The following is a 20,680-nucleotide window of genomic DNA, read 5'->3' on the forward strand; positions in this document are numbered from 1 at the left end:
TTGATGAAAATTACTCCAAATGAGACAGTTCTTCCTGATCAATGTTAGTAATTAATGACACTTGGAATCATCCTCCCAAATCCTTTGATAATTAACTCCTGGTGATTGTGAATAAAATCGGTTGGTGAAAATTAGTAGGAAAGAGAAAATTCCTTCCTCACCCGTCTTCTGATGAATTCCCCATGGAATCATCCAGCGGAAAAAAATTGCATTCTCTCTTGGTGTGTTGGAAGAGATAGGTTTGTGCAAATTACTCAAAGTACGAAAATCGTTCTTTGCAAGCACCTAGTGGTAAAGACTCCAGCAATCCAGATTCTCTCCTCCTGAGTTTGTAGGGATTGGTTCATGAAAATGACTAAAAAATCAAACCTTTATTACTGATCACTGCATCTAATTAGTACCTCATGGAATCATCCTCCAAAGACCTTTTAGCTACTCTGCTGGTCACTTGGTAGAGATGGGTAGTCTAAATTGCTAAAATGAGACCTTCAATACTAATCAGATGTAGCCATTGATGTCTCATGCACGCTTCCTCGAAAAGCCAATCGGATTCTCTCCTGATCCTTTGGTAGAGATGGGTTCATGAAAATTACAAAAATCCAACAGTAATTACTGATCACTGTTAGTCATTAACTCCATCTGGCATGATCCTCCAAAATCCTTTCAGAAATGCTTCTCGTGTTTTGTTATAGGTCGAGTCTCGAAAATTCCGAAAAATAAGCAATTCTGAACGGCTTCGTGGTAGTCATTCATTCCTCACATCATGAGCCTCCTTAGTACATTCCAATTCGCTCCTGTGACTTGGAAGAAATCAGTTCCTGAAATAGACTCAAAATGAGAAATTCACCTTGGATGTGCGCAACAGATAAATTTGAGAAGGAATCTTCCTGAAAGACCCGAGGATTCACTTCTCGTCCTTTGGTACAGAGCAGTGCATGAAAATTATTCCAGATGAGGAAAACATGCCTAAACTGGTATCCTGATCTATTTCTCATGGAAACATCCACCAAAACACAAGTCTCTTCTCTCTTCAGGATTTGGTGGAGATTGATCATGATTATTGCTTAAAATGAGAAAGTTACAACTGATCAATGCGAAAAATCAGTGACAAATGGAATCATCCCCCAAAAGCCTTTCAGATTCGCTTCTTGTGATTTGGTAGAGATCAGTTCATGATTTGATGAAAATTACTCCAAATGAGACAGTTCTTCCTGATCAATGTTAGTAATTAATGACACTTGGAATCATCCTCCCAAATCCTTTGATAATTAACTCCTGGTGATTGTGAATAAAATCGGTTGGTGAAAATTAGTAGGAAAGAGAAAATTCCTTCCTCACCCGTCTTCTGATGAATTTCCCATGGAATCATCCACCGGAAAACAATTGCATTCTCTCTTGGTGTGTTGGAAGAGATTGGTTTGTGCAAATTACTCAAAGTACGAAAATCGTTCTTTACAAGCACCTAGTGGTAAAGACTCCAGCAATCCAGATTCTCTCCTCCTGAGTTTGTAGAGATTGGTTCATGAAAATGACTAAAAAATCAAACCTTTATTCCTGATCACTGCATCTAATTAGTACCTCATGGAATCATCCTCCAAAGACCTTTTAGCTACTCTGCTGGTCACTTGGTAGAGATGGGTAGTGTAAATTGCTAAAAATGAGACCTTCAATACTAATCAGATGTAGCCATTGATGTCTCATGCACGCTTCCTCGAAAAGCGATTCGGATTCTCTCCTGATCCTTTGGTAGAGATGGGTTCATGAAAATTACAAAAATCCAACAGTAATTACTGATCACTGCTAGTCATTAACTCCATCTGGCATGATCCTCCAAAATCCTTTCAGAAATGCTTCTCGTGTTTTGTTATAGGTCGAGTCTCGAAAATTCTGAAAAATAAGCAATTCTGAACGGCTTCGTGGTAGTCATTCATTCCTCACATCATGAGCCTCCTTAGTACATTCCAATTCGCTCCTGTGACTTGGAAGAAATCAGTTTCTGAAATGGACTCAAAATGAGAAATTTACCTTGGATGTGCGCAACAGATAAATTTGAGAAGGAATCTTCCTGAAAGACCCGAGGATTCACTTCTCGTCCTTTGGTACAGAGCAGTGCATGAAAATTATTCCAGATGAGAAAAACATGCCTAAACTGGTATCCTGATCTATTTCTCATGGAAACATCCACCAAAACACAAGTCTCTTCTCTCTTCAGGATTTGGTGGAGATTGATCATGATTATTGCTTAAAATGAGAAAGTTACAACTGATCAATGCGAAAAATCAGTGACAAATGGAATCATCCCCCAAAAGCCTTTCAGATTCGCTTCTTGTGATTTGGTAGAGATCAGTTCATGATTTGATGAAAATTACTCCAAATGAGACAGTTCTTCCTGATCAATGTTAGTAATTAATGACACTTGGAATCATCCTCCCAAATCCTTTGATAATTAACTCCTGGTGATTGTGAATAAAATCGGTTGGTGAAAATTAGTAGGAAAGAGAAAATTCCTTCCTCACCCGTCTTCTGATGAATTCCCCATGGAATCATCCAGCGGAAAACAATTGCATTCTCTCTTGGTGTGTTGGAAGAGATAGGTTTGTGCAAATTACTCAAAGTACGAAAATCGTTCTTTACAAGCACCTAGTGGTAAAGACTCCAGCAATCCAGATTCTCTCCTCCTGAGTTTGTAGAGATTGGTTCATGAAAATGACTAAAAAATCAAACCTTTATTACTGATCACTGCATCTAATTAGTACCTCATGGAATCATCCTCCAAAGACCTTTTAGCTACTCTGCTGGTCACTTGGTAGAGATGGGTAGTCTAAATTGCTAAAATGAGACCTTCAATACTAATCAGATGTAGCCATTGATGTCTCATGCACGCTTCCTCGAAAAGCCATTCGGATTCTCTCCTGATCCTTTGGTAGAGATGGGTTCATGAAAATTACAAAAATCCAACAGTAATTACTGATCACTGCTAGTCATTAACTCCATCTGGCATGATCCTCCAAAATCCTTTCAGAAATGCTTCTGGTGATTTGTTATAGGTCGAGTCTCGAAAATTCCAAAAAAAAAGCAATTCTGAACGGCTTCGTGGTAGTCATTCATTCCTCACATCATGAGCCTCCTTAGTACATTCCAATTCGCTCCTGTGACTTGGAAGAAATCAGTTCCTGAAATAGACTCAAAATGAGAAATTCATCTTGGATGTGCGCAACAGATAAATTTGAGAAGGAATCTTCCTGAAAGACCCGAGGATTCACTTCTCGTCCTATGGTACAGAGCAGTGCATGAAAATTATTTCAGATGAGAAAGACATGCCTATTCTGGTATCCTGATCTATTTCTCATGGAAACATCCACCAAAACACAAGTCTCTTCTCTCTTCAGGATTTGGTGGAGATTGATTATGATTATTGCTTAAAATGAGAAAGTTACAACTGATCAATGCGAAAAATCAGTGACAAATGGAATCATCCCCCAAAAGCCTTTCAGATTCACTTCTTGTGATTTGGTTGAGATCAGTTCATGATTTGATGAAAATTACTCCAAATGAGACAGTTCTTCCTGATCAATGTTAGTAATTAATGACACTTGGAATCATCCTCCCAAATCCTTTGATAATTAACTCCTGGTGATTGTGAATAAAATCGGTTGGTGAAAATTAGTAGGAAAGAGAAAATTCCTTCCTCACCCGTCTTCTGATGAATTCCCCATGGAATCATCGACCGGAAAACAATTGCATTCTCTCTTGGTGTGTTGGAAGAGATAGGTTTGTGCAAATTACTCAAAGTACGAAAATCGTTCTTTACAAGCACCTAGTGGTAAAGACTCCAGCAATCCAGATTCTCTCCTCCTGAGTTTGTAGGGATTGGTTCATGAAAATGACTAAAAAATCAAACCTTTATTACTGATCACTGCATCTAATTAGTACCTCATGGAATCATCCTCCAAAGACCTTTTAGCTCCTCTGCTGGTCACTTGGTAGAGATGGGTAGTGTAAATTGCTAAAAATGAGACCTTCAATACTAATCAGATGAAGCCACTGATGTCTCATGCACGCTTCCTCGAAAAGCCATTCGGATTCTCTCCTGATCCTTTGGTAGAGATGGGTTCATGAAAATTACAAAAATCCAACAGTAATTACTGATCACTGTTAGTCATTAACTCCATCTGGCATGATCCTCCAAAATCCTTTCAGAAATGCTTCTCGTGTTTTGTTATAGGTCGAGTCTCGAAAATTCCGAAAAATAAGCAATTCTGAACGGCTTCGTGGTAGTCATTCATTCCTCACATCATGAGCCTCCTTAGTACATTCCAATTCGCTCCTGTGACTTGGAAGAAATCAGTTCCTGAAATAGACTCAAAATGAGAAATTCACCTTGGATGTGAGCAACAGATAAATTTGAGAAGGAATCTTCCTGAAAGACCCGAGGATTCACTTCTCGTCCTTTGGTACAGAGCAGTGCATGAAAATTATTCCAGATGAGAAAGAGGTGCCTAATCTGGTATCCTGATCTATTTCTCATGGAAACATCCACCAAAACACAAGTCTCTTCTCTCTTCAGGATTTGGTGGAGATTGATCATAATTATTGCTTAAAATGAGAAAGTTACAACTGGTCAATGCCATAAATCAGTGACAAATGGAATCATCCCCCAAAAGCCTTTCAGATTCGCTTCTTGTGATTTGGTTGAGATCAGTTCATGATTTGATGAAAATTACTCCAAATGAGACAGTTCTTCCTGATCAATGTTAGTAATTAATGACACTTGGAATCATCCTCCCAAATCCTTTGATAATTAACTCCTGGTGATTGTGAATAAAATCGGTTGGTGAAAATTAGTAGGAAAGAGAAAATTCCTTCCTCACCCGTCTTCTGATGAATTCCCCATGGAATCATCCACCGGAAAACAATTGCATTCTCTCTTGGTGTGTTGGAAGAGATAGGTTTGTGCAAATTACTCAAAGTACGAAAATCGTTCTTTACAAGCACCTAGTGGTAAAGACTCCAGCAATCCAGATTCTCTCCTCCTGAGTTTGTAGGGATTGGTTCATGAAAATGACTAAAAAATCAAACCTTTATTACTGATCACTGCATCTAATTAGTACCTCATGGAATCATCCTCCAAAGACCTTTTAGCTCCTCTGCTGGTCACTTGATAGAGATGGGTAGTGTAAATTGCTAAAAAGGAGACCTTCAATACTAATCAGATGAAGCCACTGATGTCTCATGCACGCTTCCTCGAAAAGCCATTCGTATTCTCTCCTGATCCTTTGGTAGAGATGGGTTCATGAAAATTACAAAAATCCAACAGTAATTACTGATCACTGTTAGTCATTAACTCCATCTGGCATGATCCTCCAAAATCCTTTCAGAAATGCTTCTCGTGTTTTGTTATAGGTCGAGTCTCGAAAATTCCGAAAAATAAGCAATTCTGAACGGCTTCGTGGTAGTCATTCATTCCTCACATCATGAGCCTCCTTAGTACATTCCAATTCGCTCCTGTGACTTGGAAGAAATCAGTTCCTGAAATGGACTCAAAATGAGAAATTCACCTTGGATGTGCGCAACAGATAAATTTGAGAAGGAATCTTCCTGAAAGACCCGAGGATTCACTTCTCGTCCTTTGGTACAGAGCAGTGCATGAAAATTATTCCAGATGAGAAAAACATGCCTAAACTGGTATCCTGATCTATTTCTCATGGAAACATCCACCAAAACACAAGTCTCTTCTCTCTTCAGGATTTGGTGGAGATTGATCATGATTATTGCTTAAAATGAGAAAGTTACAACTGATCAATGCGAAAAATCAGTGACAAATGGAATCATCCCCCAAAAGCCTTTCAGATTCGCTTCTTGTGATGTGGTAGAGATCAGTTCATGATTTGATGAAAATTACTCCAAATGAGACAGTTCTTCCTGATCAATGTTAGTAATTAATGACACTTGGAATCATCCTCCCAAATCCTTTGATAATTAACTCCTGGTGATTGTGAATAAAATCGGTTGGTGAAAATTAGTAGGAAAGAGAAAATTCCTTCCTCACCCGTCTTCTGATGAATTCCCCATGGAATCATCCACCGGAAAACAATTGCATTCTCTCTTGGTGTGTTGGAAGAGATAGGTTTGTGCAAATTACTCAAAGTACGAAAATCGTTCTTTACAAGCACCTAGTGGTAAAGACTCCAGCAATCCAGATTCTCTCCTCCTGAGTTTGTAGAGATTGGTTCATGAAAATGACTAAAAAATAAAACCTTTATTACTGATCACTGCATCTAATTAGTACCTCATGGAATCATCCTCCAAAGACCTTTTAGCTACTCTGCTGGTCACTTGGTAGAGATGGGTAGTCTAAATTGCTAAAATGAGACCTTCAATACTAATCAGATGTAGCCATTGATGTCTCATGCACGCTTCCTCGAAAAGCCAATCGGATTCTCTCCTGATCCTTTGGTAGAGATGGGTTCATGAAAATTACAAAAATCCAACAGTAATTACTGATCACTGTTAGTCATTAACTCCATCTGGCATGATCCTCCAAAATCCTTTCAGAAATGCTTCTCGTGTTTTGTTATAGGTCGAGTCTCGAAAATTCCGAAAAATAAGCAATTCTGAACGGCTTCGTGGTAGTCATTCATTCCTCACATCATGAGCCTCCTTAGTACATTCCAATTCGCTCCTGTGACTTGGAAGAAATCAGTTCCTGAAATAGACTCAAAATGAGAAATTCACCTTGGATGTGCGCAACAGATAAATTTGAGAAGGAATCTTCCTGAAAGACCCGAGGATTCACTTCTCGTCCTTTGGTACAGAGCAGTGCATGAAAATTATTCCAGATGAGAAAAACATGCCTAAACTGGTATCCTGATCTATTTCTCATGGAAACATCCACCAAAACACAAGTCTCTTCTCTCTTCAGGATTTGGTGGAGATTGATCATGATTATTGCTTAAAATGAGAAAGTTACAACTGATCAATGCGAAAAATCAGTGACAAATGGAATCATCCCCCAAAAGCCTTTCAGATTCGCTTCTTGTGATTTGGTAGAGATCAGTTCATGATTTGATGAAAATTACTCCAAATGAGACAGTTCTTCCTGATCAATGTTAGTAATTAATGACACTTGGAATCATCCTCCCAAATCCTTTGATAATTAACTCCTGGTGATTGTGAATAAAATCGGTTGGTGAAAATTAGTAGGAAAGAGAAAATTCCTTCCTCACCCGTCTTCTGATGAATTTCCCATGGAATCATCCACCGGAAAACAATTGCATTCTCTCTTGGTGTGTTGGAAGAGATTGGTTTGTGCAAATTACTCAAAGTACGAAAATCGTTCTTTACAAGCACCTAGTGGTAAAGACTCCAGCAATCCAGATTCTCTCCTCCTGAGTTTGTAGAGATTGGTTCATGAAAATGACTAAAAAATCAAACCTTTATTACTGATCACTGCATCTAATTAGTACCTCATGGAATCATCCTCCAAAGACCTTTTAGCTACTCTGCTGGTCACTTGGTAGAGATGGGTAGTGTTAATTGCTAAAAATGAGACCTTCAATACTAATCAGATGTAGCCATTGATGTCTCATGCACGCTTCCTCGAAAAGCGATTCGGATTCTCTCCTGATCCTTTGGTAGAGATGGGTTCATGAAAATTACAAAAATCCAACAGTAATTACTGATCACTGCTAGTCATTAACTCCATCTGGCATGATCCTCCAAAATCCTTTCAGAAATGCTTCTGGTGATTTGTTATAGGTCGAGTCTCGAAAATTCCGAAAAATAAGCAATTCTGAACGGCTTCGTGGTAGTCATTCATTCCTCACATCATGAGCCTCCTTAGTACATTCCAATTCGCTCCTGTGACCTGGAAGAAATCAGTTCCTGAAATAGACTCAAAATGAGAAATTCACCTTGGATGTGCGCAACAGATAAATTTGAGAAGGAATCTTCCTGAAAGACCCGAGGATTCACTTCTCGTCCTTTGGTACAGAGCAGTGCATGAAAATTATTCCAGATGAGAATAACATGCCTAATCTGGTATCCTGATCTATTTCTCATGGAAACATCCACCAAAACACAAGTCTCTTCTCTCTTCAGGATTTGGTGGAGATTGATCATGATTATTGCTTAAAATGAGAAAGTTACAACTGATCAATGCGAAAAATCAGTGACAAATGGAATCATCCCCCAAAAGCCTTTCAGATTCGCTTCTTGTGATTTGGTAGAGATCAGTTCATGATTTGATGAAAATTACTCCAAATGAGACAGTTCTTCCTGATCAATGTTAGTAATTAATGACACTTGGAATCATCCTCCCAAATCCTTTGATAATTAACTCCTGGTGATTGTGAATAAAATCGGTTGGTGAAAATTAGTAGGAAAGAGAAAATTCCTTCCTCACCCGTCTTCTGATGAATTCCCCATGGAATCATCCAGCGGAAAAAAATTGCATTCTCTCTTGGTGTGTTGGAAGAGATAGGTTTGTGCAAATTACTCAAAGTACGAAAATCGTTCTTTGCAAGCACCTAGTGGTAAAGACTCCAGCAATCCAGATTCTCTCCTCCTGAGTTTGTAGGGATTGGTTCATGAAAATGACTAAAAAATCAAACCTTTATTACTGATCACTGCATCTAATTAGTACCTCATGGAATCATCCTCCAAAGACCTTTTAGCTACTCTGCTGGTCACTTGGTAGAGATGGGTAGTCTAAATTGCTAAAATGAGACCTTCAATACTAATCAGATGTAGCCATTGATGTCTCATGCACGCTTCCTCGAAAAGCCAATCGGATTCTCTCCTGATCCTTTGGTAGAGATGGGTTCATGAAAATTACAAAAATCCAACAGTAATTACTGATCACTGTTAGTCATTAACTCCATCTGGCATGATCCTCCAAAATCCTTTCAGAAATGCTTCTCGTGTTTTGTTATAGGTCGAGTCTCGAAAATTCCGAAAAATAAGCAATTCTGAACGGCTTCGTGGTAGTCATTCATTCCTCACATCATGAGCCTCCTTAGTACATTCCAATTCGCTCCTGTGACTTGGAAGAAATCAGTTCCTGAAATAGACTCAAAATGAGAAATTCACCTTGGATGTGCGCAACAGATAAATTTGAGAAGGAATCTTCCTGAAAGACCCGAGGATTCACTTCTCGTCCTTTGGTACAGAGCAGTGCATGAAAATTATTCCAGATGAGGAAAACATGCCTAAACTGGTATCCTGATCTATTTCTCATGGAAACATCCACCAAAACACAAGTCTCTTCTCTCTTCAGGATTTGGTGGAGATTGATCATGATTATTGCTTAAAATGAGAAAGTTACAACTGATCAATGCGAAAAATCAGTGACAAATGGAATCATCCCCCAAAAGCCTTTCAGATTCGCTTCTTGTGATTTGGTAGAGATCAGTTCATGATTTGATGAAAATTACTCCAAATGAGACAGTTCTTCCTGATCAATGTTAGTAATTAATGACACTTGGAATCATCCTCCCAAATCCTTTGATAATTAACTCCTGGTGATTGTGAATAAAATCGGTTGGTGAAAATTAGTAGGAAAGAGAAAATTCCTTCCTCACCCGTCTTCTGATGAATTTCCCATGGAATCATCCACCGGAAAACAATTGCATTCTCTCTTGGTGTGTTGGAAGAGATTGGTTTGTGCAAATTACTCAAAGTACGAAAATCGTTCTTTACAAGCACCTAGTGGTAAAGACTCCAGCAATCCAGATTCTCTCCTCCTGAGTTTGTAGAGATTGGTTCATGAAAATGACTAAAAAATCAAACCTTTATTCCTGATCACTGCATCTAATTAGTACCTCATGGAATCATCCTCCAAAGACCTTTTAGCTACTCTGCTGGTCACTTGGTAGAGATGGGTAGTGTAAATTGCTAAAAATGAGACCTTCAATACTAATCAGATGTAGCCATTGATGTCTCATGCACGCTTCCTCGAAAAGCGATTCGGATTCTCTCCTGATCCTTTGGTAGAGATGGGTTCATGAAAATTACAAAAATCCAACAGTAATTACTGATCACTGCTAGTCATTAACTCCATCTGGCATGATCCTCCAAAATCCTTTCAGAAATGCTTCTGGTGATTTGTTATAGGTCGAGTCTCGAAAATTCCGAAAAATAAGCAATTCTGAACGGCTTCGTGGTAGTCATTCATTCCTCACATCATGAGCCTCCTTAGTACATTCCAATTCGCTCCTGTGACCTGGAAGAAATCAGTTCCTGAAATAGACTCAAAATGAGAAATTCACCTTGGATGTGCGCAACAGATAAATTTGAGAAGGAATCTTCCTGAAAGACCCGAGGATTCACTTCTCGTCCTTTGGTACAGAGCAGTGCATGAAAATTATTCCAGATGAGAATAACATGCCTAATCTGGTATCCTGATCTATTTCTCATGGAAACATCCACCAAAACACAAGTCTCTTCTCTCTTCAGGATTTGGTGGAGATTGATCATGATTATTGCTTAAAATGAGAAAGTTACAACTGATCAATGCGAAAAATCAGTGACAAATGGAATCATCCCCCAAAAGCCTTTCAGATTCGCTTCTTGTGATTTGGTAGAGATCAGTTCATGATTTGATGAAAATTACTCCAAATGAGACAGTTCTTCCTGATCAATGTTAGTAATTAATGACACTTGGAATCATCCTCCCAAATCCTTTGATAATTAACTCCTGGTGATTGTGAATAAAATCGGTTGGTGAAAATTAGTAGGAAAGAGAAAATTCCTTCCTCACCCGTCTTCTGATGAATTCCCCATGGAATCATCCAGCGGAAAAAAATTGCATTCTCTCTTGGTGTGTTGGAAGAGATAGGTTTGTGCAAATTACTCAAAGTACGAAAATCGTTCTTTGCAAGCACCTAGTGGTAAAGACTCCAGCAATCCAGATTCTCTCCTCCTGAGTTTGTAGGGATTGGTTCATGAAAATGACTAAAAAATCAAACCTTTATTACTGATCACTGCATCTAATTAGTACCTCATGGAATCATCCTCCAAAGACCTTTTAGCTACTCTGCTGGTCACTTGGTAGAGATGGGTAGTCTAAATTGCTAAAATGAGACCTTCAATACTAATCAGATGTAGCCATTGATGTCTCATGCACGCTTCCTCGAAAAGCCAATCGGATTCTCTCCTGATCCTTTGGTAGAGATGGGTTCATGAAAATTACAAAAATCCAACAGTAATTACTGATCACTGTTAGTCATTAACTCCATCTGGCATGATCCTCCAAAATCCTTTCAGAAATGCTTCTCGTGTTTTGTTATAGGTCGAGTCTCGAAAATTCCGAAAAATAAGCAATTCTGAACGGCTTCGTGGTAGTCATTCATTCCTCACATCATGAGCCTCCTTAGTACATTCCAATTCGCTCCTGTGACTTGGAAGAAATCAGTTCCTGAAATAGACTCAAAATGAGAAATTCACCTTGGATGTGCGCAACAGATAAATTTGAGAAGGAATCTTCCTGAAAGACCCGAGGATTCACTTCTCGTCCTTTGGTACAGAGCAGTGCATGAAAATTATTCCAGATGAGGAAAACATGCCTAAACTGGTATCCTGATCTATTTCTCATGGAAACATCCACCAAAACACAAGTCTCTTCTCTCTTCAGGATTTGGTGGAGATTGATCATGATTATTGCTTAAAATGAGAAAGTTACAACTGATCAATGCGAAAAATCAGTGACAAATGGAATCATCCCCCAAAAGCCTTTCAGATTCGCTTCTTGTGATTTGGTAGAGATCAGTTCATGATTTGATGAAAATTACTCCAAATGAGACAGTTCTTCCTGATCAATGTTAGTAATTAATGACACTTGGAATCATCCTCCCAAATCCTTTGATAATTAACTCCTGGTGATTGTGAATAAAATCGGTTGGTGAAAATTAGTAGGAAAGAGAAAATTCCTTCCTCACCCGTCTTCTGATGAATTTCCCATGGAATCATCCACCGGAAAACAATTGCATTCTCTCTTGGTGTGTTGGAAGAGATTGGTTTGTGCAAATTACTCAAAGTACGAAAATCGTTCTTTACAAGCACCTAGTGGTAAAGACTCCAGCAATCCAGATTCTCTCCTCCTGAGTTTGTAGAGATTGGTTCATGAAAATGACTAAAAAATCAAACCTTTATTCCTGATCACTGCATCTAATTAGTACCTCATGGAATCATCCTCCAAAGACCTTTTAGCTACTCTGCTGGTCACTTGGTAGAGATGGGTAGTGTAAATTGCTAAAAATGAGACCTTCAATACTAATCAGATGTAGCCATTGATGTCTCATGCACGCTTCCTCGAAAAGCGATTCGGATTCTCTCCTGATCCTTTGGTAGAGATGGGTTCATGAAAATTACAAAAATCCAACAGTAATTACTGATCACTGCTAGTCATTAACTCCATCTGGCATGATCCTCCAAAATCCTTTCAGAAATGCTTCTGGTGATTTGTTATAGGTCGAGTCTCGAAAATTCCGAAAAATAAGCAATTCTGAACGGCTTCGTGGTAGTCATTCATTCCTCACATCATGAGCCTCCTTAGTACATTCCAATTCGCTCCTGTGACCTGGAAGAAATCAGTTCCTGAAATAGACTCAAAATGAGAAATTCACCTTGGATGTGCGCAACAGATAAATTTGAGAAGGAATCTTCCTGAAAGACCCGAGGATTCACTTCTCGTCCTTTGGTACAGAGCAGTGCATGAAAATTATTCCAGATGAGAATAACATGCCTAATCTGGTATCCTGATCTATTTCTCATGGAAACATCCACCAAAACACAAGTCTCTTCTCTCTTCAGGATTTGGTGGAGATTGATCATGATTATTGCTTAAAATGAGAAAGTTACAACTGATCAATGCGAAAAATCAGTGACAAATGGAATCATCCCCCAAAAGCCTTTCAGATTCGCTTCTTGTGATTTGGTAGAGATCAGTTCATGATTTGATGAAAATTACTCCAAATGAGACAGTTCTTCCTGATCAATGTTAGTAATTAATGACACTTGGAATCATCCTCCCAAATCCTTTGATAATTAACTCCTGGTGATTGTGAATAAAATCGGTTGGTGAAAATTAGTAGGAAAGAGAAAATTCCTTCCTCACCCGTCTTCTGATGAATTCCCCATGGAATCATCCACCGGAAAACAATTGCATTCTCTCTTGGTGTGTTGGAAGAGATAGGTTTGTGCAAATTACTCAAAGTACGAAAATCGTTCTTTGCAAGCACCTAGTGGTAAAGACTCCAGCAATCCAGATTCTCTCCTCCTGAGTTTGTAGGGATTGGTTCATGAAAATGACTAAAAAATCAAACCTTTATTACTGATCACTGCATCTAATTAGTACCTCATGGAATCATCCTCCAAAGACCTTTTAGCTACTCTGCTGGTCACTTGGTAGAGATGGGTAGTCTAAATTGCTAAAATGAGACCTTCAATACTAATCAGATGTAGCCATTGATGTCTCATGCACGCTTCCTCGAAAAGCCAATCGGATTCTCTCCTGATCCTTTGGTAGAGATGGGTTCATGAAAATTACAAAAATCCAACAGTAATTACTGATCACTGTTAGTCATTAACTCCATCTGGCATGATCCTCCAAAATCCTTTCAGAAATGCTTCTCGTGTTTTGTTATAGGTCGAGTCTCGAAAATTCCGAAAAATAAGCAATTCTGAACGGCTTCGTGGTAGTCATTCATTCCTCACATCATGAGCCTCCTTAGTACATTCCAATTCGCTCCTGTGACTTGGAAGAAATCAGTTCCTGAAATAGACTCAAAATGAGAAATTCACCTTGGATGTGCGCAACAGATAAATTTGAGAAGGAATCTTCCTGAAAGACCCGAGGATTCACTTCTCGTCCTTTGGTACAGAGCACTGCATGAAAATTATTCCAGATGAGAAAAACATGCCTAAACTGGTATCCTGATCTATTTCTCATGGAAACATCCACCAAAACACAAGTCTCTTCTCTCTTCAGGATTTGGTGGAGATTGATCATGATTATTGCTTAAAATGAGAAAGTTACAACTGATCAATGCGAAAAATCAGTGACAAATGGAATCATCCCCCAAAAGCCTTTCAGATTCGCTTCTTGTGATTTGGTAGAGATCAGTTCATGATTTGATGAAAATTACTCCAAATGAGACAGTTCTTCCTGATCAATGTTAGTAATTAATGACACTTGGAATCATCCTCCCAAATCCTTTGATAATTAACTCCTGGTGATTGTGAATAAAATCGGTTGGTGAAAATTAGTAGGAAAGAGAAAATTCCTTCCTCACCCGTCTTCTGATGAATTTCCCATGGAATCATCCACCGGAAAACAATTGCATTCTCTCTTGGTGTGTTGGAAGAGATTGGTTTGTGCAAATTACTCAAAGTACGAAAATCGTTCTTTACAAGCACCTAGTGGTAAAGACTCCAGCAATCCAGATTCTCTCCTCCTGAGTTTGTAGAGATTGGTTCATGAAAATGACTAAAAAATCAAACCTTTATTACTGATCACTGCATCTAATTAGTACCTCATGGAATCATCCTCCAAAGACCTTTTAGCTACTCTGCTGGTCACTTGGTAGAGATGGGTAGTGTAAATTGCTAAAAATGAGACCTTCAATACTAATCAGATGTAGCCATTGATGTCTCATGCACGCTTCCTCGAAAAGCGATTCGGATTCTCTCCTGATCCTTTGGTAGAGATGGGTTCATGAAAATTACAAAAATCCAACAGTAATTACTGATCACTGCTAGTCATTAACTCCATCTGGCATGATCCTCCAAAATCCTTTCAGAAATGCTTCTGGTGATTTGTTATAGGTCGAGTCTCGAAAATTCCGAAAAATAAGCAATTCTGAACGGCTTCGTGGTAGTCATTCATTCCTCACATCATGAGCCTCCTTAGTACATTCCAATTCGCTCCTGTGACCTGGAAGAAATCAGTTCCTGAAATAGACTCAAAATGAGAAATTCACCTTGGATGTGCGCAACAGATAAATTTGAGAAGGAATCTTCCTGAAAGACCCGAGGATTCACTTCTCGTCCTTTGGTACAGAGCAGTGCATGAAAATTATTCCAGATGAGAATAACATGCCTAATCTGGTATCCTGATCTATTTCTCATGGAAACATCCACCAAAACACAAGTCTCTTCTCTCTTCAGGATTTGGTGGAGATTGATCATGATTATTGCTTAAAATGAGAAAGTTACAACTGATCAATGCGAAAAATCAGTGACAAATGGAATCATCCCCCAAAAGCCTTTCAGATTCGCTTCTTGTGATTTGGTAGAGATCAGTTCATGATTTGATGAAAATTACTCCAAATGAGACAGTTCTTCCTGATCAATGTTAGTAATTAATGACACTTGGAATCATCCTCCCAAATCCTTTGATAATTAACTCCTGGTGATTGTGAATAAAATCGGTTGGTGAAAATTAGTAGGAAAGAGAAAATTCCTTCCTCACCCGTCTTCTGATGAATTCCCCATGGAATCATCCAGCGGAAAACAATTGCATTCTCTCTTGGTGTGTTGGAAGAGATAGGTTTGTGCAAATTACTCAAAGTACGAAAATCGTTCTTTGCAAGCACCTAGTGGTAAAGACTCCAGCAATCCAGATTCTCTCCTCCTGAGTTTGTAGGGATTGGTTCATGAAAATGACTAAAAAATCAAACCTTTATTACTGATCACTGCATCTAATTAGTACCTCATGGAATCATCCTCCAAAGACCTTTTAGCTACTCTGCTGGTCACTTGGTAGAGATGGGTAGTGTAAATTGCTAAAAATGAGACCTTCAATACTAATCAGATGTAGCCATTGATGTCTCATGCACGCTTCCTCAAAAAGCCATTCGGATTCTCTCCTGATCCTTTGGTAGAGATGGGTTCATGAAAATTACAAAAATCCAACAGTAATTACTGATCACTGCTAGTCATTAACTCCATCTGGCATGATCCTCCAAAATCCTTTCAGAATTGCTTCTGGTGATTTGTTATAGGTCGAGTCTCAAAAATTCCGAAAAATAAGCAATTCTGAACGGCTTCGTGGTAGTCATTCATTCCTCACATCATGAGCCTCCTTAGTACATTCCAATTCGCTCCTGTGACCTGGAAGAAATCAGTTCCTGAAATAGACTCAAAATGAGAAATTCACCTTGGATGTGCGCAACAGATAAATTTGAGAAGGAATCTTCCTGAAAGACCCGAGGATTCACTTCTCGTCCTTTGGTACAGAGCAGTGCATGAAAATTATTCCAGATGAGAATAACATGCCTAATCTGGTATCCTGATCTATTTCTCATGGAAACATCCACCAAAACACAAGTCTCTTCTCTCTTCAGGATTTGGTGGAGATTGATCATGATTATTGCTTAAAATGAGAAAGTTACAACTGATCAATGCGAAAAATCAGTGACAAATGGAATCATCCCCCAAAAGCCTTTCAGATTCGCTTCTTGTGATTTGGTAGAGATCAGTTCATGATTTGATGAAAATTACTCCAAATGAGACAGTTCTTCCTGATCAATGTTAGTAATTAATGACACTTGGAATCATCCTCCCAAATCCTTTGATAATTAACTCCTGGTGATTGTGAATAAAATCGGTTGGTGAAAATTAGTAGGAAAGAGAAAATTCCTTCCTCACCCGTCTTCTGATGAATTCCCCATGGAATCATCCAGCGGAAAACAATTGCATTCTCTCTTGGTGTGTTGGAAGAGATAGGTTTGTGCAAATTACTCAAAGTACGAAAATCGTTCTTTGCAAGCACCTAGTGGTAAAGACTCCAGCAATCCAGATTCTCTCCTCCTGAGTTTGTAGGGATTGGTTCATGAAAATGACTAAAAAATCAAACCTTTATTACTGATGACTGCATCTAATTAGTACCTCATGGAATCATCCTCCAAAGACCTTTTAGCTACTCTGCTGGTCACTTGGTAGAGATGGGTAGTGTAAATTGCTAAAAATGAGACCTTCTATACTAATCAGATGTAGCCATTGATGTCTCATGCACGCTTCCTCAAAAAGCCATTCGGATTCTCTCCTGATCCTTTGGTAGAGATGGGTTCATGAAAATTACAAAAATCCAACAGTAATTACTGATCACTGCTAGTCATTAACTCCATCTGGCATGATCCTCCAAAATCCTTTCAGAATTGCTTCTGGTGATTTGTTATAGGTCGAGTCTCAAAAATTCCGAAAAATAAGCAATTCTGAACGGCTTCGTGGTAGTCATTCATTCCTCACATCATGAGCCTCCTTAGTACATTCCAATTCGCTCCTGTTGACTTGGAAGAAATCAGTTCCTGAAATAGACTCAAAATGAGAAATTCACCTTGGATGTGCGGAACAGATAAATTTGAGAAGGAATCTTCCTGAAAGACCCGAGGATTCATTTCTCGTCCTTTGGTACAGAGCAGTGCATGAAAATTATTCCAGATGAGAAAGACGTGCCTAAACTGGTATCCTGATCTATTTCTCATGGAAACATCCACCAAAACACAAGTCTCTTCTCTCTTCAGGATTTGGTGGAGATTGATCATGATTATTGCTTAAAATGAGAAAGTTACAACTGATCAATGCGAAAAATCAGTGACAAATGGAATCATCCCCCTAAAGCCTTTCAGATTCGCTTCTTGTGATGTGGTAGAGATCAGTTCATGATTTGATGAAAATTACTCCAAATGAGACAGTTCTTCCTGATCAATGTTAGTAATTAATGACACTTGGAATCATCCTCCCAAATCCTTTGATAATTAACTCCTGGTGATTGTGAATAAAATCGGTTGGTGAAAATTAGTAGGAAAGAGAAAATTCCTTCCTCACCCGTCTTCTGATGAATTCCCCATGGAATCATCCACCGGAAAACAATTGCATTCTCTCTTGGTGTGTTGGAAGAGATAGGTTTGTGCAAATTACTCAAAGTACGAAAATCGTTCTTTACAAGCACCTAGTGGTAAAGACTCCAGCAATCCAGATTCTCTCCTCCTGAGTTTGTAGAGATTGGTTCATGAAAATGACTAAAAAATAAAACCTTTATTACTGATCACTGCATCTAATTAGTACCTCATGGAATCATCCTCCAAAGACCTTTTAGCTACTCTGCTGGTCACTTGGTAGAGATGGGTAGTCTAAATTGCTAAAATGAGACCTTCAATACTAATCAGATGTAGCCATTGATGTCTCATGCACGCTTCCTCGAAAAGCCAATCGGATTCTCTCCTGATCCTTTGGTAGAGATGGGTTCATGAAAATTACAAAAATCCAACAGTAATTACTGATCACTGTTAGTCATTAACTCCATCTGGCATGATCCTCCAAAATCCTTTCAGAAATGCTTCTCGTGTTTTGTTATAGGTCGAGTCTCGAAAATTCCGAAAAATAAGCAATTCTGAACGGCTTCGTGGTAGTCATTCATTCCTCACATCATGAGCCTCCTTAGTACATTCCAATTCGCTCCTGTGACTTGGAAGAAATCAGTTCCTGAAATAGACTCAAAATGAGAAATTCACCTTGGATGTGCGCAACAGATAAATTTGAGAAGGAATCTTCCTGAAAGACCCGAGGATTCACTTCTCGTCCTTTGGTACAGAGCAGTGCATGAAAATTATTCCAGATGAGAAAAACATGCCTAAACTGGTATCCTGATCTATTTCTCATGGAAACATCCACCAAAACACAAGTCTCTTCTCTCTTCAGGATTTGGTGGAGATTGATCATGATTATTGCTTAAAATGAGAAAGTTACAACTGATCAATGCGAAAAATCAGTGACAAATGGAATCATCCCCCAAAAGCCTTTCAGATTCGCTTCTTGTGATTTGGTAGAGATCAGTTCATGATTTGATGAAAATTACTCCAAATGAGACAGTTCTTCCTGATCAATGTTAGGAATTAATGACACTTGGAATCATCCTCCCAAATCCTTTGATAATTAACTCCTGGTGATTGTGAATAAAATCGGTTGGTGAAAATTAGTAGGAAAGAGAAAATTCCTTCCTCACCCGTCTTCTGATGAATTCCCCATGGAATCATCCACCGGAAAACAATTGCATTCTCTCTTGGTGTGTTGGAAGAGATAGGTTTGTGCAAATTACTCAAAGTACGAAAATCGTTCTTTGCAAGCACCTAGTGGTAAAGACTCCAGCAATCCAGATTCTCTCCTCCTGAGTTTGTAGGGATTGGTTCATGAAAATGACTAAAAAATCAAACCTTTATTACTGATCACTGCATCTAATTAGTACCTCATGGAATCATCCTCCAAAGACCTTTTAGCTACTCTGCTGGTCACTTGGTAGAGATGGGTAGTGTAAATTGCTAAAAATGAGACCTTCAATACTAATCAGATGTAGCCATTGATGTCTCATGCACGCTTCCTCAAAAAGCCATTCGGATTCTCTCCTGATCCTTTGGTAGAGATGGGTTCATGAAAATTACAAAAATCCAACAGTAATTACTGATCACTGCTAGTCATTAACTCCATCTGGCATGATCCTCCAAAATCCTTTCAGAATTGCTTCTGGTGATTTGTTATAGGTCGAGTCTCAAAAATTCCGAAAAATAAGCAATTCTGAACGGCTTCGTGGTAGTCATTCATTCCTCACATCATGAGCCTCCTTAGTACATTCCAATTCGCTCCTGTTGACTTGGAAGAAATCAGTTCCTGAAATAGACTCAAAATGAGAAATTCACCTTGGATGTGCGGAACAGATAAATTTGAGAAGGAATCTTCCTGAAAGACCCGAGGATTCACTTCTCGTCCTTTGGTACAGAGCAGTGCATGAAAATTATTCCAGATGAGAAAGACGTGCCTAATCTGGTATCCTGATCTATTTCTCATGGAAACATCCACCAAAACACAAGTCTCTTCTCTCTTCAGGATTTGGTGGAGATTGATCATGATTATTGCTTAAAATGAGAAAGTTACAACTGATCAATGCGAAAAATCAGTGACAAATGGAATCATCCCCCAAAAGCCTTTCAGATTCGCTTCTTGTGATTTGGTAGAGATCAGTTCATGATTTGATGAAAATTACTCCAAATGAGACAGTTCTTCCTGATCAATGTTAGTAATTAATGACACTTGGAATCATCCTCCCAAATCCTTTGATAATTAACTCCTGGTGATTGTGAATAAAATCGGTTGGTGAAAATTAGTAGGAAAGAGAAAATTCCTTCCTCACCCGTCTTCTGATGAATTCCCCATGGAATCATCCACCGGAAAACAATTGCATTCTATCTTGGTGTGTTGGAAGAGATAGGTTTGTGCAAATTACTCAAAGTACGAAAATCGTTCTTTGCAAGCACCTAGTGGTAAAGACTCCAGCAATCCAGATTCTCTCCTCCTGAGTTTGTAGGGATTGGTTCATGAAAATGACTAAAAAATCAAACCTTTATTACTGATCACTGCATCTAATTAGTACCTCATGGAATCATCCTCCAAAGACCTTTTAGCTACTCTGCTGGTCACTTGGTAGAGATGGGTAGTGTAAATTGCTAAAAATGAGACCTTCAATACTAATCAGATGTAGCCATTGATGTCTCATGCACGCTTCCTCAAAAAGCCATTCGGATTCTCTCCTGATCCTTTGGTAGAGATGGGTTCATGAAAATTACAAAAATCCAACAGTAATTACTGATCACTGCTAGTCATTAACTCCATCTGGCATGATCCTCCAAAA

Source organism: Eretmochelys imbricata, chromosome 19 (assembly GCF_965152235.1).
Source record: "Eretmochelys imbricata isolate rEreImb1 chromosome 19, rEreImb1.hap1, whole genome shotgun sequence".
In the NCBI taxonomy this organism is placed as follows: domain Eukaryota; kingdom Metazoa; phylum Chordata; order Testudines; family Cheloniidae; genus Eretmochelys; species Eretmochelys imbricata.